The sequence below is a fragment of the Chrysochloris asiatica genome, unplaced genomic scaffold (genome assembly GCF_000296735.1).
Source record: "Chrysochloris asiatica unplaced genomic scaffold, ChrAsi1.0 scaffold00007, whole genome shotgun sequence".
Lineage (NCBI taxonomy): Eukaryota > Metazoa > Chordata > Mammalia > Afrosoricida > Chrysochloridae > Chrysochloris > Chrysochloris asiatica.
In genome coordinates, this window is record NW_006408525.1 from 16,223,574 (window position 1) to 16,249,951 (window position 26,378).

Below are 26,378 nucleotides of genomic sequence, written 5' to 3' on the forward strand. Positions count from 1 at the left end.
AGTGACATAGCCACAGAGGACTAGAGTGGAGAGTGAAGCATCCAGCTGATAAGAAGAGAGGGCATATGCACAAGAACACCCACACTTGCAGATAATACCCTCTTGACCTGGCTTCAATGACTGGATGATCAGAGCTCAAGTAGAAGAAAGAAGAGAGAAAAAAAAGTAATCTGATACAATTTGTTGAACTTGACCTACACCTATGGATGCAGTAGCTCAAAAGTGGGAACAAATCTTTACAGCGAGGATCATTCCCAACCCCTCCATACACAGAGTAGACAGGGATGGACAACTTGGACATTGGCTGCCCAAAGGGGGGTGGGTACAAAGGCAAGAAGTGACTGGCTTACAAGCTTTCAAGAGGGAACCTAGATCCAGAGGGCGTGGAGGAAGGTAGAATCTCCACTGAGTAGTATCCAATCTGTCTAGGCAGGACTGATGAAATGAAATGCGGAGAGGTCTCTTGTGATACAATAGCGAACAATTGTTATCAGGACTGCTTGTGAGGGTTGGAAATGTAATGGCAGACATTTTGTAGAAAGGAGGGGAGTGATTAACTTTGCAGTCTAGGAGTGGAGGTCCCTGGGACCCTCAGGGGAGAAGAGCAGAGAGTGGGACCCTAAGCAGAGAAGCAGTGACGCCAGAGCTGGAGGCAGAGACGATGACGTGGAGAGATGGAGCAGCTGGGGACTTTAGATCCAGAGAGAGAGACGGGCAGGCTTGCAGGGTGTGCCTTTTGGTTGGTTGATGATGCATGGAGGGGATTGTAACCATGGCAATGAAAGGATATATGATAGGATGAATGTAAAAGCAATTTTCTTCCATATAAACTATTACATAATTCACAATAAAACATCAAAAATAAAGAAATTAATTAAATTAAAAATCAGTCATTAACACCCTATGCAGAATCAACTACACAGCAACTGCTTCATTTCTTGGTTTAGTGTGGTAGGGTTCTTTTCTAAACACAGTGAAAAAAATGGTTTATGTATACCATGTTGTTTAATTCTCATGTTGCTGTTAAGTGCTGTTGAGTTGACTACAACCCATAGTGACCTTGTATAGGGTTTCCAAGGAGCAGCTAGTGAGCTTGAACCACTGATGTTGCATTTCAAACGGCTTTGCAGTCTGGAGCATTAACCCACAGCACCACACCTGGACTACTTAATCCTCACAGCACTACAAAATAGTATTCATATCCCCAATTGTACAGATGAAGAAACTGAGGCTCAGAAAGGCTGAATACATTTCTTAGCTTAATAAATACACATAGCATCCTTTGATTTTAAGTACATATCTGCCTGTAAAATCTTTATCATTATCCACACTGTTATATTTCTATCAGTACTGTGACAACGCACTTGAAAGGTTTATGTGTTCTTGTCTCAACATAAAATTGTTTTCCATTATATTCTGTCCACAGGTATCATAAATAGATGTGATAAACAGGTATCCTACTGTGTTATTATGAAGAGTAGTATTACTTATGATAGTAATTATTACTCATTAGCATTTGATGTAAACAAGCTATGTGCCACTGCACTCCTAATCTAAATGGTGTATCATAAATAACAAACCTCTGAAATTGGAGTAGAGCTTCTGAAGGTGTTCCCAGTAATGAGACATTTAAATTTATAACTCATTTCCAAAGTTATCTCAGCCTTTCTCACGTTTCTTCCCTCCTTTCCTTCCTAATCTAACCTCTTTTTTGAAGCTTTTCTCCATACAAAATGACTGACCTCATTTTCATCTCGCCCCACTCACAAGGCCCATACACAAGTTTCAGGAATAGTGATCTTCATACATGGGAAAGAGTGTCATCAAGAAGGTTGCCATTCTATAACCTGTCATTACCTCTTTCCTAGGTGAAAACTTTGCTGGTTCAGCTGAATTCCTATTCTCCATTAAGGAGTCCTGGTATGGTGCAGTGGGCTAATGCATCAGACTGCAAAGTCATTTGAACTGCAAGGTCAGTGGTTTAAGCTCACCAGCTGCTCCTTGAAAACCCTATACAGGGTCACTATGAGTTAAATCCTATACAGGGTCATTATGGGTTGGAATCGACTTGACAGCACTTAACAACAACATGCAGGAGACCTAGATTCAATTCCAAGTCAATATCCACTCTTGTGCTCAGCTACCTTGTGTCTCTGGGTAGAGATTTGCCTTTGGATATGATACCACACTCTTGGTGTGGTGCTGTAGGATAAGCATTAGACGGCTAACCACAAGGTAGTTGGTTCAAACTCACCTATTATTCCTTGAAAACCCTATACAGGGTTGTTATGAGTCAGAACAGACCTGATGGCACTTAACAAGAGCAACAACAACAACAACATGATAGTGAATAGGTTATAGCAGAGTTTGCAGGTTAAGACCAGCTATGAAGACTAAATGATTTACTTCTGAAAATGAGCAAATGAAAAGTCTATGGTTCACATAATCTGATACACAATGAATCATGGGAAATCATAGAAACAGACAGCATCTGATACTGTATTGCCCGGGGTTGACATAAATCTGGGACACCTTAATGACAGCTAACAACAACGCCAGGTGCAGACTTACCTTGAACTCTGTGGGGTTCAGAATACTACATAATGAAAACCCACATACCTAATGATTTTTAAAGTTATAAATCCAGGCTAACAAGTAAAATGATGTTCTGAATGCCTATGTTAACAATTGCAAACATCTGTTTATCACTGTTCTCGTTAAGTGTCACCAAGTTTCCAACTCTTAGCAACCCTGGCTAAGGTTTCTGAGGAGTGACTGGTGGTTTAAATGACTAATCTTGTGTTCCACTTCATTGTCCTGCAGCGCCACACAAGGGCTCCTGGTTTATCAGTAGAGTATTTAAAAATTAATTTCTGAGCCCCTCTTTTGCATTTTTAATTTTAATAATTATTTTAAATATTAGATTGTTGTTGTTGTTGTTAAGTGCTGTTGAGTCAGTTTCAACCCATAGTGACACTGTAGTAAGCATGAACCTCTGATATTGCTGTCCAAACTGACTTTGCAGTCCAGTGCATTAGCCTATTGTGCAATACCAGGATAATAGACAAACCGATGAAAAATGAAATGGAATTATATTCAAAGTGTACAAAATTCTAAATATTCACTCCTAAGAAGAATTAAAGGCTTCAAAATCTGATATAGGGTTGCTATGAGTCGGAAAAATCTCTCAACATACTGATGTGGCACTGCAGGCACTTGCTTATCTATGTTAAGAAATTTGAAAGACAACTATCTAGTGGACTGACTGGAAGAGATCCATATTTGTGCCCATTCCAAAGAGGTGACCCAATGGAATGTAGAAATCATCGAATACTATTGATAACCCATGCGAGTAAGGTATTATAAAAGGTAATACAAAAATGACTGCAAGCATACATTGACAGAGCTCCCAGAGGTTCAAGTCAGATTCAGAAGAGGACATGGAATGAGGGATATAATTGCGTAAGTCATATGGATCTTGGTTGAAAGCAGAGAATATCAGAAAGATGTTTCCCTGTGCTTTATTGGCTACGCAAAGGCTTTTGATTGTGTGGATCATGACAAATTATGGCCAACATTGAGAAGTATAAGTATTCCAGTACACTTAATTGTGCTGGAACCTGTACATAGACAAAGAGGCAGTTGTTTGAATAGAACAAAGGAACACTGAATGGTTTAAAGACCTTTTTAAAGGGTTGAAGAGCAAAGATGTCAGCTTGAGGACTAAGGTGCGTCTGACCCAAGCCATGATATTTTCAATAACCTCATATGCATGCAAAAGCTGGACAGTGAATAAGGAAGATCGTAGAAGAATGATGCCTTTAAGTTATGGTGTTGGAGGAGAATATTGAAAGTGCCATGGGCTGCCAAAAGAACCAATAGATCTGTTTTGGAAGAAATGCAACCAGAGTGCTCCTTAGAGACCAAGATGGCCAAACTTCGTCTCTCATGCTTTGGACATATTGTCAGGAGGGAACAGTCGCTGGAGAAGGGTATCATGTTTGGTAAGGTGGAGGGTCAGAGAAAAAGAGGAAGACCCCCAATGAAATGGACTGGCCAGGTGGCAGCATCAATGGACTCAAGTGTGGCAACAGTAGTGAGGTTGGCCCAGGATCAGACATTGTTTTGTTCTGCTGTGCATAAGGTCACTATGAGTTGGTGCCGACTTGATGGCACCTAACAATAACAACAATTATGATGTTGGCAAAGAATATTGAAACTACCATGAACTGTCAGAAGAACAAATAAGGCTTTTTTGGAAGAGGTAGCCAGAATGCTCCTTAGACACCAGGATGTCAAGACTTTTGCTCTTTATACTTTATACATGTTGCTAGGAGTGACCAGTCCTTGGAGAACAACATGCCTGGTAAAGTGGAGGATCAGCAAAACAGAGGAAGTGTCTCAACAAAGTAGTGACACAGTGGTAGCAACAAAAATCTGAAATATAACAACAATTGTGAGTATAGCACAGGGTTGGACAGTGTTTCCTTCTGGTGTGCACAGGGGCATTATGGGTTGGAACAGATTAGGCCACACCTAACAAGAACAACATGATCACATCTGCTATAAAGGCGGGAGAATGGATTTTAGGAGATGCATTGCAATAAAATAGGATGGTAACTTAGACTAAGGGCTCACAGTTGTCAGGAAGAAAAGAAGCCAGTAAAAATATATTCTAGAAGTAAATGTGACAATTTGGTGATGATCTAAGCAATTCTTTCCCAAAGTTTCTACAGAAGTTTGCTTTGGGACACCTTACTATGGGCACAGAGAGATTTCAAAAGTTTTTGGGAAAATTCCAGTATCTTTTAAATCCATTTTTCCGAAACTTTTTGAAAATCCCCTATCTATAATATAAATAAAAAGTGTATCAAGCAGATCTGAGGCTGGTGATGAATAAAGGCAAAATAATAATAATAATAATAATACATATGAAGCATAATGAAGACAAAAATATAAATGATTCTAACAACAAATCAAGAAAAGACATTGGGAAGTATTTGCATTTCAACAGAGCTTTGAGGGATGTAGAATTTTGTATTGGCAGAACAAGAAAGACACCTTCTCCTCTTTGAGAAAGCCACACTGTTGGCCATATTGCTTACTCCCTTCTTTGTTTATAAGTTACCTTGCTATGTATACTCCTCTAAACCTGCTGCTACCTTGACCGCCACTGACTACATCCAGGAACTCAAAGGCTTGTCGGTGATGGCTTCCTTCTAGGATCTGACTTTACAGCAACTCCATTTGTGCCAAAGCAGAACTTTGACCCATAGGCTTTTCATGGCTGTAACATTTCTGAAGCTGATTCCCTCTCCTTTCTTCTTAGGTGCCTATTGTTGCTGTTAAGTGCCATCGAGTTGGTTCTGACTCCTAGCAACCCAGTTTAGAATTTCCAAAGAGCGGCTGCTGAGCTTGAACTGCCAAGTTTCTGGTTCAAACCAACTAAGTGCCTCTGTTGTTGTTAAGGACCATGGAGTCCATTCTGACTCATAGTGACCCTGTACATGGTTTCCGAGGTGAGTTAAAACCACAAACCATTTAATTGATACTTAATCACTGGTGCTACCAAGGACTCCATGTTGTTGTTGTTGTTAAGTGCCATTGAGTCGATTCCGACCCATAGTGACCCGGTATAAGGTTTCCAAGGAGCAGCTGGTAAGCTTGAACCACCAACGTTGCAGTTCAAACGGCTTTGCAGTCTGGCGCATTAACCCACAGCACCACACCAGGACTCCATAGGGTATGACTATATTGTTATTGTTGTTAAGTGCCCTCAAGTTGCTTCTGACTCATAACTATCCTGTATATGGTTTCCGAGGAGCGGCTGGTGGGTTTAAACCAACAACCTTGTGGTTAACAGTCTAGTGCTTATCCTACAGTGATGCACCATATAATTGCTCCATTTTTGCATGATAATTGGTCTAATCAAACCAAATAATTCAATTAATCTCTAATAGCCTCAACATAGAGTTGTTGTTAAGTGCAGTTTAGTGAGTTTGACTCATAGCAATCTGACTAGGGCTTCTGAGGCTTTAAATCTTCATAGCCATGAAAAATAGTTGAGTCATTTTAACCGTGCAACACTGGATGATGTTATGAGAGATTATTATATAATCAGGACTCTAAAATTAGTCTGGATCCTGGAAAATGTGCCCGTTGTCCATGAGCACTAGCTAATGATGCTTCAAAATGTCCCCACCTTCTTTGCTTTCCTGACCTGTGCACATCTCTATTCCTTATAACAAAGTGATAAAATTGATTGTGAATACACAGTTGAAATGTCGTTTGCTAAATTTAATCATCTCACTTGTTTCCCAGAAAATGAAAAATATTTAAGACTTTGAAAATAATATTGATTTCACTATTTTATTAAGAATGAATGCTTTAATATTTTTAAATTACAAAACTTCGTATGTAAATGAATCTTAATATCAGCATTATCATAAAATTTCAGAAATGGCTAGTAAATATTAAAAAAAAACTAAAATTTAATTTTTTCTTTAAGTCACTTGGTATACTGAGGTTTAATAGCTTAAATGAAGATAGAAGAAATCGGTAACCTCTGACCTGTTCTGTACTTGTTGTTAAGTGCCATCGAGTCGGTTCCGACCCATAGTGACCCTGAACAGGGTTTCCGAGGCTGTAAATCTTTACGGGAGCAGAAAGCCTCATCTTTCTCCTGCAGAGCAGCTGGTAGTTTTGAACTGCTGACCTTGCGGTTCACAGCCCGATTCGTAATCACTACGCTACTAGAGCTCCTACTTGGATGTTATATATTTCAGTGAGACTATCTACCATTTCAAATGCTAATTCAAAAATCCTATTAGTTATTTTCAAACTTTCAGTTGCTAACCTCAAGGTCATCAGTTCAAACTTACCATCTGCTCCTCAGGAGAAAGATGAGGCTGTCTGCTCTTGTAAAGATATACAGTCTCAGAAACTCTAATGAGCACACACACACACACACACACACACACACACACACTGTTACTATGGTTTCATGCTGTGCCTATATTAAATTAATGTACTAGAACCTGGGTTTAACCAGCTAAGTCTTTATCATTCCTTGGCAATCCATTTTGTTGTTGTTATCATTGTTAATTGCCATGCAGTTCATTCTAACACCTGGTGTCTTCCTGTGTACAGAGTACAAACTGCCTGCTAGGGTTTTGAAAGCCGTCGCGTTTGGAAGCAGCTCATCAGACCAGTATTCTGAGGCACATCTGGGTGGCTTTGAAACTCCAACATTGCTGTTTTGAGGAGTTGTTTACCTAGTTGTTGATTGCTTAGAATTTTGTACCACCAAGGACTCCATTTTATTGTTGTTGTCAAGTGCCGTCGAGTGGGTTCCGACCCATAGCGACCCTGTACAGGGTTTCCGAGGAGTGACTGGTGAGCTTGAATCACCGACCTTACAGTTCAAATGGCTTTGCAATTTGGCGCATTATCCCACAGCGCCACACCAGAACTAGCATAGTGGTTACGAATCAGGCTGCAACCACAAGGTCAGAAGTTCGAAACTACCAGCTGTTCCGCGGGAGAAACATGAGGCTTTCTGCTCCCATAAAGATTTACAGCCTCGGAAACCCTATACAGGGTCGCTATGAGTCGGAACCGACTCCACGGCACATGACCACCACCACCTGGCCATTTTATTGTTGTTGTTGTTGTTAGGTGCTGTCGAGTCGGTTCCGACCCATAGCGACCCTGTATAGAGTTTGCGAGGAGCAGCTGGTGAGCTCGAACTGCCAACCTTTCAGTTCAAACTGCTTTGCAGTCTGGTTCATTAACCAACAGCGCCACACCAGGACTCTGGCCATTTTATTTGTAGGTTTTAATTATAAATTTGCGTTTTATTTATTTGCATTTTCCTCTCCTTATAGAAAAAAATGTATACAATTTCTGATACCAAATTTTAGATCTTTGAAAGTTTCAAAAATATAAGGGGATGTTTTTATGTATTATTTATATTTGTTCATGAGTTTTAAAATATTTTTATGTATTAAATGAATCCATATACATAGTCTAAAAATTCAAACCACAAATATAAATTTTTTATAAAAGAACTCCTGGTCCATTCATCGAATTCCCTAATCTCTACCCTCTTCTCAGCTATCTCTCTTTTAGTTGGTGTTTTTGCTGTGTATATCTACATTTTGTAAATAATATACCCACATTATTATTTGATATTTTTCTATTATAGACAGCATATTGCATCATTCATGCATGGAAGGATGATTTTAGCACTCATATATCAACCTTCTCCAGTCACACCCATACACAAACGCTTCCTTTGTCCCATGATGCGAATATATTTCTATGACAGTGTGTGATCTAGTCAATTATCAATTTAGTAACAAGGTATCATACATAGGACACTAAGATTACATACTTCTTCCTATAAAACTTTTAACTTTCCCTGCAGTTAATACTGTGTTTTTATTGATCAATTTTCTGTGTAACTATCATGATTTTGTCTCTTAAATTTTTGCCCAAATTCTAAAACTCACCTTAACGTAATCAAGTACATAAGCTATCCTATCTAAGTGATTGCTTTCCCCTAGAGATATCATTACTGGAGACTTTCATCATTTTTCTTCAACCTGGAGTTGTTGGTGCCTATTCAGCTCTTGTGTGGTGTTGTAAAGTAAGCACTGGACTGTTAGCTGAAAGGTTAGCTGTTCAAACCCACATGCAGCTCCTTGGAAACCCTATACAAAGTTGCTATGAGTTGGAACTAACTTGATGGCACTTAACAACAACAATCATATTTAGTTCTTATGCTGAAACCTAATTTCATCTTATTTCTGGAAACTGTCTTCATCTTTCTTTTATATAAAACATCAACGTTGATCTTTACCTCACACCTTATAAAAGTTAACTTAAAATTGACCTTAAACTTACAAGTATATGCATAAAACTTAGGGAAGACAACATAGAGAGTGTAATAGTGAAATTGGATTGGCAAAGTCTTCTTAAATAGAACACTAGGATACAGATAATGAATGAAAAAATAGGTAAATTAAAATTCATCAAAATATGTAACATTTGCTCTTTAAAAGATACAGTTAAGAAAATTAAAAGATAAACTGCAGAGTTGGAGAAATTAGTTGCAAAGTATATGAAGGGGCTTCAAAAACTTCTTGGAAAACACACAAACCATAGAAGACAAAATACATGATATCTAAAATATCTAAAAACTAGATATTCATGATGTGCATCAAAAGATCTAAAAAAAAAGAACCCACAAATGGAAGAAAAATTTTGGCAATGATATTTCCTGTCTGTAATGCATAGAATGCATTAATGCATAATAATAGGACAAAAAAAATCCAATTAAAAGATGGGCAGAGGGCATGAACAGACACTTCACCAAACAAGACATTCAGGCAGCCAAGAAACACGAAGAAATGCTCAAGACCATTAGCCAGTTGTGGTGGTGGTTTTCCATGGAGCATGTTCTGACTCATAGTGACCCTGCGTGGGGTTTCTGAAGGTGTAAATCTTTATGGGAGCAGAAAGTCTCATCTTATTCGGAATGGCTGGTAGGTTCGAGCTGCTGATCTTGAGGTTAGCAGCCTGACTCTAACCACTATCGAATCCATTCCAACCCATAGCGTCTCTGTACAGGGTTTCCAAGGAGCAGCTGTTGAGCTTGAACCACCGACCTTAGAGAGATGCAAATCAAAACAACAATGAGATATCACCCGACTCCAGCATTAATAGCAAAGCTTAAAAATAAAATAGAAAATAACCAATGCTGGAAAGGATATGGACAGTATGGTACCCTCCTACACTGCTGATGAAATTGTAAAATGGTGAAAGCATTGTAGAAAAGTGTAAGGCACTGTCTCAGAAGGTTGGAAATAGAAATGCCTTCTTACTCAGCAATCCCTCTACTTGATGTATATCCTCAAGAGACAAAGGCCATGACATGAATGGATATATGCATAGCCATACTCATGGCAGCATTATTCACAATGGCAAAAAGATGGAGACTGCCTAGATACTGTCAGCAGAGGACTGGTGGAACCAACTTTGGTTCATATACATAATGGATTATTATGCAACACTGAAGAATAATGATGATTCTGCAAAACACGGCATTGCATAGAGGAACTTGGAGGACATCATGCTGAGTGAAACTAATTGATCACAGAGCGACAGATATTGTATACGACCACTACTGTATAAAGTCAAGAAAAGGTCTTCATTTTATAACAAACAGTCTTTGATGGTTACCAGGGGTGAGAGGGAAAGGAGAATTACTCTCTGAGTTGACTGTAAACATGTGCTAACTTAGCTGACAGGGAAGGCAGCTGAAAAGAAAAGAAAGAGAAGAAAAAAAGAGAAAATTTCTTTATTTTCTTCATATTATGGAAGAGAAACAGTGTATATTTATTTTTCATTAAGACAAACCAGTGGAAACTTTTCTGGAAATGAAAAAAGGGAAAGGAAGGAAGGGAATCAAAAAGAAAGGAGAAAGAGAGAAGAAAAAAAAAGATTTGGAAATGGGTAGTGGTGATGGCTGTACAACATGTGGAGAGTGGTTGGATTGGACACGTAAACATGTTAGAAATGACAAATGTTTTGTTGTATATATATTGCTACCATTTTTTAAAAAGTAATGCAACCATAGAACATATAGAGACTATATCTAGAACTCTTACAACGAAATGATCAAAAATGGAAGGACACAAAATATTTGATTAGATATTTCACCAAATAGATATACAATTGACAAAATGAATATTGTTTAACATCATTCGTCATTCAAACCTAAAACCAAAATCCATTGCCACCCAGTCAATTTTGATTCCAAGTGACCCTCTAGGACACAGTAGAACTGCCCTATGGGTTTCCCAGGTTGTAAACGTTTACAGAGGAGCTCTGGTAATGTAGTGGTTACAAATGAGGCTGTGAACCTCAGGGTCAGCAGTTTGAAACTACCAGCTGTTCTGCGGGGGAAAGATGAGGCTTTCTGCTCCCGTAAAGATTTACAGCCTCGGAAAGCCTGTACAGGGTCGCTATGAGTCTGAACCGACTCCACGGCACATAACAACAACAACAACTGCCACATCTTTCTCCTGTAGAGCAGCTGCTGGGCTCAAACAGAGGACGTTTTAGTTATTCGCCAAGCACATAACGACTTTACTACTAGAACTTTTCATTAGTTTTTTTTTGTTGCTATGTGCCATCAAATTGGTTCTGACTCTCAGCAAGCCTGTATAGGGTTTCAGAGGCTATAGTTCTTTCTAGGAGCAGAAACCTTCATCCAAGCCTCATCTTTCTCCTGTGGAACAATTGGTGGGCTCTGATCACCCACCTTGTGATTAGCAGTCCAATGCTTATCTTACAGAATCATTGTTGTTATTGTTAAGTGCTCTGTAGTACGTTCTGACGCATAGAAACCTTGTATAAGGTTTCCAAGGAGTGGTAGGTACATTCAAACCAAGCTTGTGGTCCATTGCTTATCCTACAGTGCCACACCAGGACTGCACAGAATCATTGTTGTTGTTGTTAAGTGTCATCAAGTCGGTTCTGACCCATAGCAACCCTACATTGGACTTCTGAGGAGTGGGGGTTGAGCTTGAACTGTCAACATTGCAGTTCAAACCATTTTTCCAGTCCAGCACATGAACCCACAGTGCCATACCAGGACTCCACAGAGGCATTGTTGTTGTTGTTAAGTGCCATCAAGTCGATTCCAACCCATATAGACTCTGTATAGGGTTTCTGAGGAGCAGCTGGTGATCTTGAACAGCCGACCTTGCAATTCAAATGGCTTTGCAGTCTGGCGCATTGACCCACAGTTCCACTGTTGTTGTTATGTGCCGTGGAGTCAGTTCCAACTCATAGCGACCCTGTACAGGGTTTCCTAGGCTGTAAATCTTTATTGGAGCAGAAAGCCTCATGTTTCTCCCACAGAACAGCTGGTAGTTTCGAACTGCTGACCTTGCGGTTCGCAGCCCGATTCGTAACCACTACAGTACCAGAGCTCCTTAGAGGAATGCAAATTAAACTCACAAGATAATATTACCATGCCAGATATCAATTTATTACTTGTCAGTTTTAAATTCTCCCTTCAATATATATTTTGTGATATGAATTGGATTTCTTAAGCATCTCTCCCTTTTGCTTAATGTAAATATAATTCTTAATTATTTTTTAGTAGAAGGCTCTGGAGGTAGATAGGAAGAGGAATAGGGCTTCTCTGGATAGTTCTGGTTGCTGCACAATTGGTCAGTGGTGTGTGGATGGACATCTTGTAGTGCTCTGTTTCTGGCCTGTACCCAAAATTTGCAGTTCCTGAACAGACTAGAAAAGTGTATCAAAATCAGTACCTCACATCAGGCAGACTCAGATAAATACAGTGAACCTTCATGAAACTGCCATGTTCTTCCAGGTCTCACAGGTTTATCTGCCTTTGTCAGGAGTGCAGCGTCACCAAGTTTCTATTGCTCGTTTTAGTGAAAATACTTTTGTTTTCCTTCTATGTTAGTTTTCTGCTATATACAGCTATGGCTTTCCCAAGGTGTTTCTTAAAGGTGGCCAGGACCATTTAAAGATCTTTGGCTAAATGAGACAGTTCAAGCAGCTTACTCAAAATCCTGAAGCTCATATGTGGTAGAAATGGGATTTAATCCTTGATCGACTAGACTCTGAAATCGGTCAACACTGCTTTGTTGGTCCTCTGCCATCCTTACAATCTTTGCTGTGTTTGTCCTAATTGTTGCATCCTATGTGTCAATCTATCTCATATGGGATCATCCCCCTTTCTTTTACTTTTCACCTAAGACAGAAGAGATGATTTATTGTACATGTTACATGCATCCACAATAGCACAGTACTAGTCCAGAATGTCATAAGTCCAAGACAAAGGATCAAAACAAAGTGAATTGGTACAGCAAGTTGGGTCCCAGGTGTTCATATAGCATCCATCAAATGGCGATGGAAGTTATAGATCCACTAAGCCACAAGTTCTAGATAGTAGCACGTAGTCCACTTGCATCCATGTCACGGCCTCCGGCATTCTATATTCCTGCTGCTATGGCTTCCGTGGGTGCACACACTAGCCTTTACTTGGACCTGGGCCTCATCTTTCTTCTTTTGCGCTTCAGTCTGCGCATCTGCTTCTACCTCCACTTGGCTGTCATGGCTTGGAGGCTTCTAACAAGATAGTGTTAAGGCCTAGAGACAGAGCTTCCCCTTTTTATGGATCCTCTGGTTTACCAGGCATGATGTCTTGCTTCAGAGATTAGCCCCTCCTGATAACATGTACAAAGTACTGAAACCAAGTCTTTCCATCCTTGCTTGCTAAGAGTACTCTGGCTGTATGAAGGTAAGTAAAAAAATCTTACTCATAGGGTTCCATTTCATGCATGAGCATATTCCAATAGAAAGTGTTTAACAATATCTCTGCAGTCAGTAGATGACAGCAGACACGTTCTCTCAGAAATATACTTGACTTGGTGTCATTAGGGTGTCTTCCAAAAAAGAATCCAATAAAAAAGTGGCTTCCAAGGGGATCTGCTGGGTCAGTCAAGTTAGCTCGGAAGGTTATAGCATGACATGGTTAAACCTGGAGGACAGTATATTGAGTGAAATTAGTCAATCACAAAATGACAAATACTGTATAAAATCACTACTGTAAAAAATCAGGAAAAGGTCTTCACACGAAAAGAAAACTTTTTCGAAGGCTACCATGGTTGGGAGGGAAGGGGGACTAATTTATTGGCTGGCAGTGGTGCTGTGCCATGTAATTGGTTACGACTCATAATAGGATTTCTGAGGCTGTAAATCTTTACAGGAACAGAAAGCCTCCTCTTTCTTCCACAGAACCACTGGTAGTTCAGACTGCTGACTGTGAGATTAGCAGTAGAGCACATAACCACTAGACGACCAGAGCGCCTTACTTTACTGGCTAGAGGGTTGTTAAGTGCTATTGAGTTGGTTCTGACTCGTACCTCTCCTGTATAGGGTTTCCAAGCCTATAAATCTTTATAGGGGCATAAAGCCTCATCTTTCTCCCATGGTGCAGCTGGTGGGTTTGAACCATGGCCCTTGGGGCTCAAAGTGCAGTGCATATTCTCTAGAGCCACCATGCTGGAGGTTGTTGGTTGTGTGTCATCCAGTCAGTTCCAACTTATAGTGACCCAATATAAGGTTTCAGAGACTGTCAATGTTTTTGAGAGCAGAAAGCCTCTCCTTTCTTCTGTGGAATTACTGGTAGATTAAAATCACTGATCTTTGTTAGCAGTCCAGCTTGTAATCCACTACACTACCACCTGTGTTCATTTGGGTGATGATGAAGACAATATACTTCACGAGGAAGTAGGCAGAAGAAGACACAAGGAGCGCAAGAGTTAAAGAGAACAGAGGTGGTTACTGTCATATACACAATCCTACACCAACAGTCATCTACATGGTCGATGCATGGTTAGTATACAGGCTGAGTGGCTGTGGGAGAGAGAATGAGGGTATATCCACAAACATATACAGGTTCGACAGAGGGTATTTGTACAAGGGTACTTAGCTTTCCAGCAAACATATCCACGAATGTCAAACCTGTATATATTTGTGAGAAAGAAGGAGGAATGTAAACAAGAAGTACAGTGAAGAAGTGGGATACATGAGGTTATATTGAGAAGATTGCAATCATTGAGATGAAATGAAGTGTATAATTTGTGGACTGTAAAACTGATGATCTGCTCTGTAAACCTTCACTCAATTCACAATAAAGAGAAAAAAGGTTATGGCATCTGTATTTTGGAGTTTTCAAAGAGGTGGTTGTTGTTGTGTTTTTTTTTTATTGTTTTGGTTAGCAAATGACTTTTTTTTTTTTTTTAATTGTTTTAGTGTGAATTATGTGATTGTTTACATGGGAGAACATTAGCTTTACAAGCATTCTATTGTATATACCGTTTCATTGCCATGGTTGCAATCCCCTCCATGCATCATCAACCAACCAAAGGGTATACCCTGCAAGCCTGCCCCCTCCCCCCTCAGCTGTTCCATCTCTCCATGTCATCATCTCTGCCTCCATCTCAGGCATCACTGCTTCTCTGGGTAGGATTGGGCTCTCTGCTCTTCTCCCTTAATGGTCCCAGGGACCTTCACTCCTAGACTGAGAAGTCAACCACTCCCCTTCCTTTGTTACAAAATGTCTACCTTTACATTTCCAACCCTCACAATCAGCCCTGATAACAATTATAAACTATTGTATCACAAAAGACCTATCCGCATCTCCTTTCATCAGCCCCGACTAGACAGATTGGGTACTACTCAGTGGAGAGTCTATCTTCCTACACGCCTTCTGGATCTAGGCTCCCTCTTAAAAGCTTGTAAGCCAGTCACTTCTTGCCTTTGTAGCCCCCACTCTCCCATTTTGGGTAGCCAATGTCCATGTTGCCCATCCCTGTCTACCCTGTGTACTGAGGGGGTGGGAATGATCCTCGCTGTAAAGATGTGTTCCCACTTTTGAGCTACTGCATCCATAGATGTAGGTCAAGTTCATCAAATTGTATCAGAGTACTCTTTTTTTCTTCTTCTAGTTGAGCTCTTATCATCCTGTCATTGAAGCTAGGTCAAGTGGGTATTATCTGCAAATGTGGGTGTTCTTGTGCATATGCCCTCTCTTCTTATCAGCTAGACACTTCACTCTTCATTCTAGTCCTCTGTGGCTATGTCACTGACAGGTCTTGCCACACTGTTGGCCAACCAGCTCTCCACCTTGGTTCACAGGAGTCTGTTGAACGTTGTAGGGCTTAGCTCACAGCTTCATTGCTATTTTTTTCCTCACTTCCCCTTATCGGTGACGAACGTGGTCACCAGTCAGAGCGTGTATACCCATTGAGTGTTAGTCTTGGAAGGTGTTTTGCTCTAAGAGGACCCGACCACTTGGCTTGATGTCTTCTGGGTGAGCAACTTGCTTGTTCTTGTAGTAATCAGTTGGACTGCTGTCATTGTTTTGTATTTTTCCTGTCTGTCTTTCTTTCAAGAAGTATCTTTTGTTCTTCTAGCCACTTCCAGGCTGGTCTGCTTGTCCTTTCAAGTGGAAATTTCCCACCTCAGAAGATTTTGAATGGGGTTCAGGATTCCAACTATGGTCTTATGTAATGCAGAGGCTCCGCAGTGAAGCCTCCTTCACTGGGAACATTGTAGTCCCATTTTAGAATTCCAATCAGTTATAGGCAGAAGACAGACTTAAAAGCTTTCTACAGTGATATTTCTGGCTATCCCTTTCTCTCCCCCTCAAGTGTCTATTTTATAATGGTATGCCAGGAAAACCAAGATTCAAACGATAGCCAATCATCTTAACATTATTTCCTCCCTTTTTCCCATTTCAACCATGTCTCAATCCCTGTATCCCAGAGCCCTGTTGTTCCAAGGTTGTACATATATCATTATTTACCTGTGTCCCACTTAGCCCATGCAAACCTGCCTAATTGTTTTGCCATCTGCTTTATTCTTCCATTCTCCTCCTCCTTTTTGTGTATTGCCCCTCTCCCTAGCACCCAAACTATCCTGTGTCTATTCCCTACCCTGTGCTCCACTTTCCCCTCCCTCCCCTTACCTCACCCCCAACATTCCAGTAACTAGCAAAGAATCCCTCCACCCCTTTAGTATGGGTTCTTTTTCTTTTTCTTAGTCTTTTTCTCCTTTTGTGACTGACTAATTTCACTCAACATAATGTCCTCAAGGTTCATCCATGTTATGCGGTGGCTTGCAGCTTCCTTGTTATTCTTCAAGGTAGCATAACATTCCATGGTGTGTATGTACCACAGTTTGTTTATCCATGCTTCAGTTGATGGGCATTTAGGCTGTCTCCACCTTTTTGCTATTGTAAATAGTGCTGCTATGAACACTGGTGTTCTCAAAGAAATAATCTTGATAGATATCCTCAAACACAACAAGATCACAGGGATTTATTATGGAAAAATTTTTAAGAAAATTGAAAGTTGTACTGAAAATTTTTTTCCTGATCACGTCAATACACTTGCTCATTTTTTCAGGTGGTATTGGCTATTCAACAAGAATTTCATTGGGTGACCTTTCCTTGTCCATTCTACAACCCTGATCTTGACCCAGAAAACTCTTTTTTTTCCTCCAAAGCTCTAAGAACATTTAAAAGGAATATGATTTGAATTAAAGAGCAAAGAGGTCACTTGGAAGACTATAAAGTCTGCCTGACCCAAGGTATGGTATTTTCAATCATCTCATATGTCTGTGAAAGCTGGACAATGAATAAGGACATTAAGAGGAGAATTGATACATTTCAGTCATATTGACAAAGCATATTGAAAGTGCCATGGACTGATTCCTAGAAGAATAAACAAATCTTTGAAGAAGTAAGGTCAGAATGCCCCTTGGAAGTGCGGATGGGGAGACTTTGTCCTGCATACTTTGGACATGTTGTCAGGAAGGAAAGGATCATCATGGTTGGCAAAACAGAAGGGCAGAAAAAGAGAGGAAGTCTCTCATCAAGATGAATTCACACGGTGACTGCAACAGTTGGCTCACAAACAACAACAGTTGTGAGGATAACATTTTACTCTGTTGTGCATAGGGTAGCAATGAGTCAGAAATGACTCAAGAGCATCTAGCAACAAACCATTTTCTAGCTTTCACATGCTTTGACAGTTTCAATAAGAAAACCACTTTTACCCATTCTGAAAATAGGGATGCAAATTTGTCCGCTTCTCTTGGTTTAATAATACCCCAGTTTCATATAAACTGTCAAGAGAATCAGGCTAATAATGACTTAGAAAAGATAATCTACATCACTGATGGCTGCTTGTTCTTGTTGTTAAGTGTCGTCAAGTCGATTCCGACCCATAATGACCCTGTATAGGGTTTTGGAGGAGCAGCTGGTGAGCTGGAAGCACCAACCTTGCAGTCCAAAGGACTTTGCAGTCTGACGCATTAGCCCACAGCGCCACACCAGGACTCCATGGGTACTTGAGCATGTCCTTATTTCTGAATGCTGGAGATTCTCTGTGGTTGATGTTTTATATTTGACCATTTTAGACACTTCTGGAGAATTACAGGTCCCCTCCAATTCTAGTAAGTTTATTTATTTTTTTAACCCAAATAGAGTGACTTCACTTGGTCTTTCTGTGGGTTCCTTGCAGTAGAACAACTATGATGTTCCTTTCCCTCCTAGCACTGGCTTTTTTTTTTTTTTTTTTTTTTTTCATATAAGAAGTTTCCAAATGCTTCGCGATATAGTCTTTACCTTATAAAACCTCTTCAAAAAGTAATAGGTTTCAAGAGAGTTAGTAACCTACTAAACAGTGGTAAGAAATAGCTCTAGAGAAAACAAACTACTCAATAAAGAAGGTGGTAATGAGAGTTTAAAAGTTTTAGCATGCTATTTCAAAACAGTGTTTTGGGGTAAGTGTTTTTGGTTTTGCCATATGTGTTTTTTCTCTTGTTGTTACAGTTCCTAGCTACTTCACTTCACATATACAACTGTTATTCCAAGATGCTTCATACCCTTCATGACCATAGTTTTAAAGACTGACAAATATTTTAATGATTTAGTTAATTACTTCCATCTTGAAATATGTTTAGATTATTTGTATTTTTCTCTGTAAATACTTTTGTAATAAATGTGTAGTACATAAGCTTTTCCTCATATATTGAACTATTTTTATTATCATTTCTGTTAAGTAGAATTACTGGGTCAATGGACATGAACATTTTTATAGCTCTTATGCTTATTACAAAATTGCTTTTTAAGAGGGCCAACCAATTTACAGTGCTACTGGCAACATATAACACTCAGTCATTTAAAAGCAATCTTACTATTTAGACAACTCTCAAGGATGCTTGTTTATTCTTTATTCTTGTCTATATGTTTAGTTTTTATTGACATTATGTGCAATAGAGAATAGAATATAAGTTGACAGACTTAATAATCAGCTATTGCTCTCCCACCAAACCTGCAAAATGTTTAATTGCCACCCAAGATGTAAACACCATGGGGCAGTTCTGATGTATCCTATTAGGTCACTGTAAGTTTGAATCAACTTGATGGCACATAACAACAAGAACAAACACACTTGTCTGTGTGTTGGGGAATCATATGATCGGTGGTAGCATAGAAATGCTTGGGGGACCTGTGCAGCCTGCATTAATTTTCTGAGACCTGCTTTGCTTAAATTGCAGGTGAATGGATGGGTTTTCAAGCCATATTATATTAGATTCCTTCTGCCAAGATCTTGAACTAAGAGGCATAGAAGGTGGAGTTTGTGGGTGTCTTTCCTTGGAGGGTAAAGTTCATGAATTCTCAGAAGCTTGATTAGCCACTTGGAGGTCCACATTGGCTGATAAAAGGTGGAGAGAGGGTTTCTTCAGAGAAGGGAAACACAAGAGACACTGTTTGGAAAAGAGATATACAGAAGATGAAAGGCTGCTTTGCCTCTTTTTGACTCCCTAGTTCCCTGATGTAGTGGTTACGAATCGGGCTGCTAACCTCACGGTCAAAAGTTTGAAATTACCAGCGGCTCCGTGGGAGAAAGATGAGGCGTTCTGCTCCCGTAAAGATTTACAGCCTCAGAAACCCTGTGCAGGGTCACTAGGAGTCAGAACCAACTCCATGGCACATAACAACAACAACAATGTTCCATATTCAGTCAAATAGAATTATTTGGCTTAGCCAAGTTGCTACTCACTAAGTCACACTCCTTCACTTCTCTCCCCACTGCAAATTGTCATGGTTGCTAACCACATGGTCAGTGGTTCAAACCCACCAGAGTCACTCCTTGGAAACCATATATAGGGCCATTATGAGTCGGAACTGACTCGATGGCACTTTAGCAACAACAATAACAACAAGGATTGACTAGTGTTCCCTTGCCTTCAGGAAGCACAGACTCTGAGATACAGTAGCTGAGTCTTGAGGTTCCCCAGAGGTAGTATCTTTGCTTGGTCTATTCTCTTTGTATCTTGCCTTAGTTACCTAGTGCTGCAATAACATGTACAGCAGAATTGGAAGGCTTTAACAAACACGCACAATTTAAGAGGTTAGAGGTCTGAATTCATAATTTATACTCATAAAGGAGCTCTGGTAGCGTAGTGGTTACGAATCGGGCTGCGAACCTTAGGGCCAGCAGTTCGAAACTACCAGCCACTCTGCAGGAGAAAGATGAGGCATTCTGCTCCCGTAAAGATTTACAGCCTCGGAAACCCTGTACAGGGTCGCTATGGGTTGGAACCGACTCGACGGCACTTAACAACAACAAATGATCCTATTTACAATGTAATAAAATGCTGCCTGGTCCTGTAGGATCTTCAATCTTTTTTTTTTTGCTTGAGCCCATTGTTGTAGCCACTGCTGTGCTAATCCATGTAGCTGAGACACTTCCTCTTTTGTGCTAATCCTCTACTTAACCAAGCTTGATAACCTTCTCCAGAGAATGGTACCACCTGATAATGTGTCCAAAATACCAGAGACCAAGTCTTGCCATTTCTGCTTCTCATTGCTTATTAGACTGCATTTCTTCCAAGACAGGTTTGTACATTTTTCTGGCAGTCAATGGTGTTATCGATATTCTTTGCCAACACCATAATTCAAATGTATCGATACTTCTTCAGTTTTCCTTTATTCATTGTCCAACTTTCACATGCATATGAGGCAATTGAAAATACTGTGACTTGGGTCAGGTGCCCCTTAGTTTTCAAACTGATATCTTTACTCTTTAACAGTTTAAAGAAGTCTTTTGCAGCAGATTTACCCAAAGCAATATATTCCTTTGATTTCTTGATTGATGTGTTCATAAGCATTATTGTAGATCCAAGTAAAATGAAATCCTTGAAAATTTCGATCCTTCTCTACTTAATATCATGCCATTATTGGTCAGCTGTGAGGATTTTTTTTTTTTTTTTACAGTGAATTGTAATCCAGACTGAAGCCTTTATTCTTTGATTTTCATCAGTAAGTGAGTCAAGCCATCTTTACTTTCAGCAATCAAGATTGTGTCACCTACATATTATTGAATGTTAGTGATCTTCCTTCAATCCCATCCTTGCATTCTTCTTCATGAGTTGCAGCTTCTTGGATGATAGATATTCTCAGCATTCTGGTTGAATTGGTATGATGAAACTATACAGCCCTGACACACACCTTTCCTGATTTGAACCATACAGTATCCCTTGTTTTGTTCTAACAACCTTCTTGTAGTCTATCTATGCACAATGAAGTATTCTGAAACTGCCATTCCTCAAAGTATGATCCTTAATTTGTTGTGTCTTCCACAGCCAAATGTCTTTACACAGTCAATAAAACACAGGTAAACATCTTGGCATTCTCTACTTTCAGTCAAGATCCATCTGACATTAGCAGTGATATCCCTCCCTCCATGTCCTCTTCTGAATCCAACTTGAATTTCTGGCTGCTCTCTGACAGTGTACTACTGTAATTGTTTTTAAATGATCTTCAGGATAATTTACATGTGATATTAGTGATACCAGAGTCCTGGTGTGGCACTACAGGATAATACACTAAAGTGCAAGGTCAGTTTGAGCTGCAAGGATAATGGTTCAAACTCGCCAATCAAGCCTCAGAAACCCTATGCATGGGTGCTATGAGTTGGAACTGACTTGACGGTACTCAACAACAACAACATTTGAGCTATTGCTCAATAATTTCCACGTTCAGTTGAAATACTTTTTTTGAATTAGCACAAATCTGAATCTCTTATTTGTTGACCAGGTAGCTATCTTTCAGATTTCTTGGCATTGACTAATGAGTGATTCCTACCTTGTAGCTGTTTTTGAAACATCGTAGTTGATAATTCATGAATCTCTGGAACCTTGTTTTTGATCAATGACGTCAAAGAAACTTGGGCTTTTTCCTTCGTTTCCACCGATTCTTGATTATCTGCTACTTCCTGAAATGGATGAACATTGACCAATTCTTTTTGGTAAAGTGCATTCTTTTCATCTTCTTATAATGCCTTCTGCATCATTCAGTATTTTGCCCATAAAACCCTGTAATATTTCAACCTAAGGCTTGCATTATTTTCTTCAGTTTCTTCAGTTTGAGAAATGCTGAGCTTGTTCTTCCCTTGTTGGTTTTCTGATTCCAGGTCTTTGCACATTTTATTAAAATACTTTGTCTCCTGGAGTTACCCTTTGAAATATTCTGTTTATTTCCTTTGCTTCCTCATTTCTTCCAGTAGTTTTGGTTATCCTACATTCAAGTGTATAATAAATACAGACTAGATAATTACATATAATAGAATACATAATAAAGTAAAATGAAATGGCCACTATTATTCTGCACTATTTAAAGTTTGCAAGGATGCATTACTTCATTCTAAAGCCAGTGTTAAAAGAATGACAATTAAAGTATCATCATCCCATTTAATGGGGAGTTTTTGTGTGGTGCTGTAGTATAAGCACTGGACTGTTAACCAACGGTTGTTGGCTTAAGCCCACCAGCTGCTCCTTGGAAACCATATACAGGGTTGCTATGGGTAGAAATCAACTCAACGACACTTAAAAACAACCACATCTCATTGGATGAGAAGTTTTGATGGAACAATGGTTAAAATGCTCTGTTGCTTACAAAAACTCAGGGGATTGAACCCACTAGAGGATCTACAGAAGGAAAGATCCAGCAATCTGGCCCCATGGAGAGTTCAGCCTAGGAAACCCTACAGTGCATTCAAGTACAGGTCACTTTTAACTGTAATCAGTTTGACAGCATATACCACCACCAACAGTCTATTTAATGTGAAAAGCAGATTCAATCTGATATATTACGTATAGTCCAGCCTTCTTACTAGTACCTATATTATGTGTCCAGTATTCCTTTTAGGTCATGTGGATCTTTGGTATACAGAATGATACTTGATCATTGGTACATGCTGTGTTCTGGTTTATCTATTACAAATCATTGTCATATTTCCCATATTCTTACTTGTTGTTGCCATTGTTGTTAAGTGCCATCAAATCAGTTCCGATCCATAGCACCCCTGTATGGGGTTTCCAAGGAGCGACTGGTGAGCTTGAACCACTGATCATGCAGATCAAACCAACTTTGCATTCCAGTGCATCAGCCCACATCGCTACACCAGGACTCCACATTCTTCATAGGAATAATATAAATAATCAAGAGTTGGCGAAATTAGTTAACTATGCATTATACTATACATTGCAAAAGTGTTCATATATTGGACTGTACATTTAAAAAAATACTTTTATTTAAACGTATTTGTCTTACATCACCAGGCCTCTGTATTGTAATTTGTTTTAAGCAATAGTATGAGTAATAAGTAATGGCTAGCAGATTAGAGCATTTAAAATTCAGAACCTTGGATACTCCCCTAAAGTCGTGATACAAATGAATGAATGTACCTTAGTATTCGCTTTTGTAGTTGTTGTACCACTAGTTTTGGAGTTATCAGGGAAAGACATGTTTGAAGTCCTTGAGTCAAACTGGATGACACACTTAAAACAGGGACAAACTACTTGCCTTCATGCAGCCTAAACTAATGGAGGAAATATCAATTTTAGCTATATTTATTTATATGTCCATTTACATACTGAGGTGTATCATGTCCTTCTTTCTGTAGCTTTTCCTCAAGAACTGAGACTCTGTAATAGTGATATTTAGGAGACTTTTAACTGGTTTTATACTACTCTAAAACATTGGTATTTTATCTTTTTTGGTTTCCACTCTCCTTTTTGGTAAATTTGTTGTTATTGTTGTTGTTGTTGTTGTTAAGTACCTTTGAGTCAGTTCCGACTCATAGTGACCCTGTATAGGGTTTCCAAAAAGAGGCTGATAGGTTTGAACTGCCAACCATGCAATTTAAACCAACCATGTGGTGCAGTGAATGACCCTTCAGTACCACACTTCTTGTTGTTGTTAAGTGCCATTAAACTGGTTCCAACCCATAGCCACCCTGTAAAGTTTTATTGAAGACTTTTATTCTGTAGTGTGGCGCTGTGGGATAAAGCAGTGAACCACAAGATAGGTTTGAACGACAAGGTTGGTGGTTCAAACTCATCAGCTGCTCCTTGAAAACCCTATATAAGGTCGCTGTGAGTTGGAACTTACTTGCTGGCACTTCACAGCAATCATGTAGCTATACTAAAACACCCCATAGCCTTAGATAAAGTAACGGAACCGAAGTAAGGGCTTAACTGTGTACTGTACTCAGAAGAGAAAAAATAAAATAAAACTTCTGGCGAAATCAAATTTCAGAACACTTTCAAACTTTCTAGTTGTGTCCTTACTTTTAAAACCATAGTCCCTGAGAATAAATAATATACAGTTTCATGAATATAACTGTGGTGAAAAGTGGCAACTTTTACCTATATTAAGAGTGGAAGATACTTTAAGCCAAGAGTCTATTCCCTCTTCAAATTTCTCTCTGCTTTATTCTTTTAACCAGAGTTGCAGCTCCCTCTCAATGCATCTTCCTCTACTTAATCTCCATTTCACCTCTGGGCCATCACTTTGAAATATACAGTACCTGGGGAAAAAAGGCCTCAAGAGAAGGTATGATTTCTCAACATATTTTATGGGTGAATCTACAGGAGAAAGAAATAAAAAAATTTGAAAGCTCAAGATTTAATGAAAATGGGAACAAATCATAGTGGAATGCGGCCCCAGATATGAGCTACAAGCACATTAGGAAGCACTGAAGTTGAGTGTACTTTATATTCCTAATGTCTTGAGCACAGGGTGATTTAAAATGGCCATTAAAGATTATGCAAAATGTGCAAAATTAATGTGCATTGATTTTTCTCCTTACAGTGAATCTCCCTTTTTATTTAACTGTTCTCTGCCTTCTTGCCTTAATTTACCTGACCTGTCAGTTAACTTGCGATCAGAAATAGCAAAGCAAACTTGTTTGACCTTATAATGGTCACGTTTTACTGCTTAAAAGAAACAGCATGACAGAGTGGAAGGAAGTGTGTACTTTTAGAATTATAAAGAAAGACGTCCAAATCCTAGCTCCATTCATAACTGTTTTAAATTGCACAATTCATCTAACCCTTTTGTTCATTAACTTTTCATAGGTAAGCATTTGCTTGTTTTCAGTTATTGGGACATTTAAGTGAGACAATGTATGGTGTTGTTGTTGTTAAGTGCCAGGGAGTTGGTTCCGACCCTGTATAGGCTTTCCAAGGAGCAACTGGTGGGTTTGAACTGCTGACCTTGCATTTCAAACTGACCTTGCAGCCCAGTGCTTATCCTATAGGGCCACACCTTGCACTAGCATTTCACTCAGTACATGAATAGTTCTTTTAACATTATAACTGAATTGTCAGCAATCCTTATAATTCTATTACCGATAATTCTCATTTAAAATTTTGTCTGTGAAAATGTATGTAATTTTGAATACATTCAGTGAAAACAAATTAAGGGAGAGGGCTCTATTTTCCTTTGCACTCATCTCTTCTCCTTCCCTCAGAGCATCTTAGTCATATTTTAGGTTCCTGATAAGCAAGTGTTGAAACAAATCTCTACTTATTACAAGTAACCATAAATTACACATGTATGTTGAAACTTTTAAAAAAGAATTTTAAGAATTCCAAAGAATGTTTCAGAAGGTTAGTACTTCCAATCTTTACATTAAAGGGGTCCTGTTGTGACACTACAGATAAGCACAAGACTACAAGGTAATTTTTAACTGTAAGGTCTGTGTTTCAAGCCCACCAGCTGCTCCTCGGAAACACTATACAGGATTGGTACGAGTCAAAACTGATCAATGGCACTTAACAGCAACAAATTACATAAAAAAAAAAAAAGTATAAAGTAAAAATTAAGTCTCATTATAAAAGAGAATGGTGAACAAACTAATGAAATCTGAGTAAAAGCTGGAGTTTAGTTTGTAGTAAAGTACCAATGTTGGTTATGTTGCTGTTGTTAGATTTCACACAGTCAGTACCGATCCACAGCAACCCCATGCACACTGAAATGAAACACTGCCCGATCCTTCACCGAACTCACAATCATTACTTCCTTTGATCATATCACTGCTGACACTATGCCAGTCCTTCTCATTGGGGGTTTTCCTCTTTTTCTTCAACCCTGCATTTTACCAAACATGATAGCTTCCTCCTGACAATATATCTGAAGTATGAGAGAAAAAACCCAGCTATCCTGGCTTCCAGGAAGGATACTGGCTGTACTTCTTCCAACACAGATTGATTTGTTCTTTTGGCAGTTCATGGTACTTGTTATATTATCCTCCAACATTATAGCTCAAATGCATCAATTCTTCTACGGTCTTCCTTAATGACTGTCCAACATTATCATTCATATGAGGTTACTGAAAATACCATGGCTTTGGCCAGGCACATCTAAGTCCTCAAAATCACATCTTTCCTCTTGAACACTTTAGACAGGT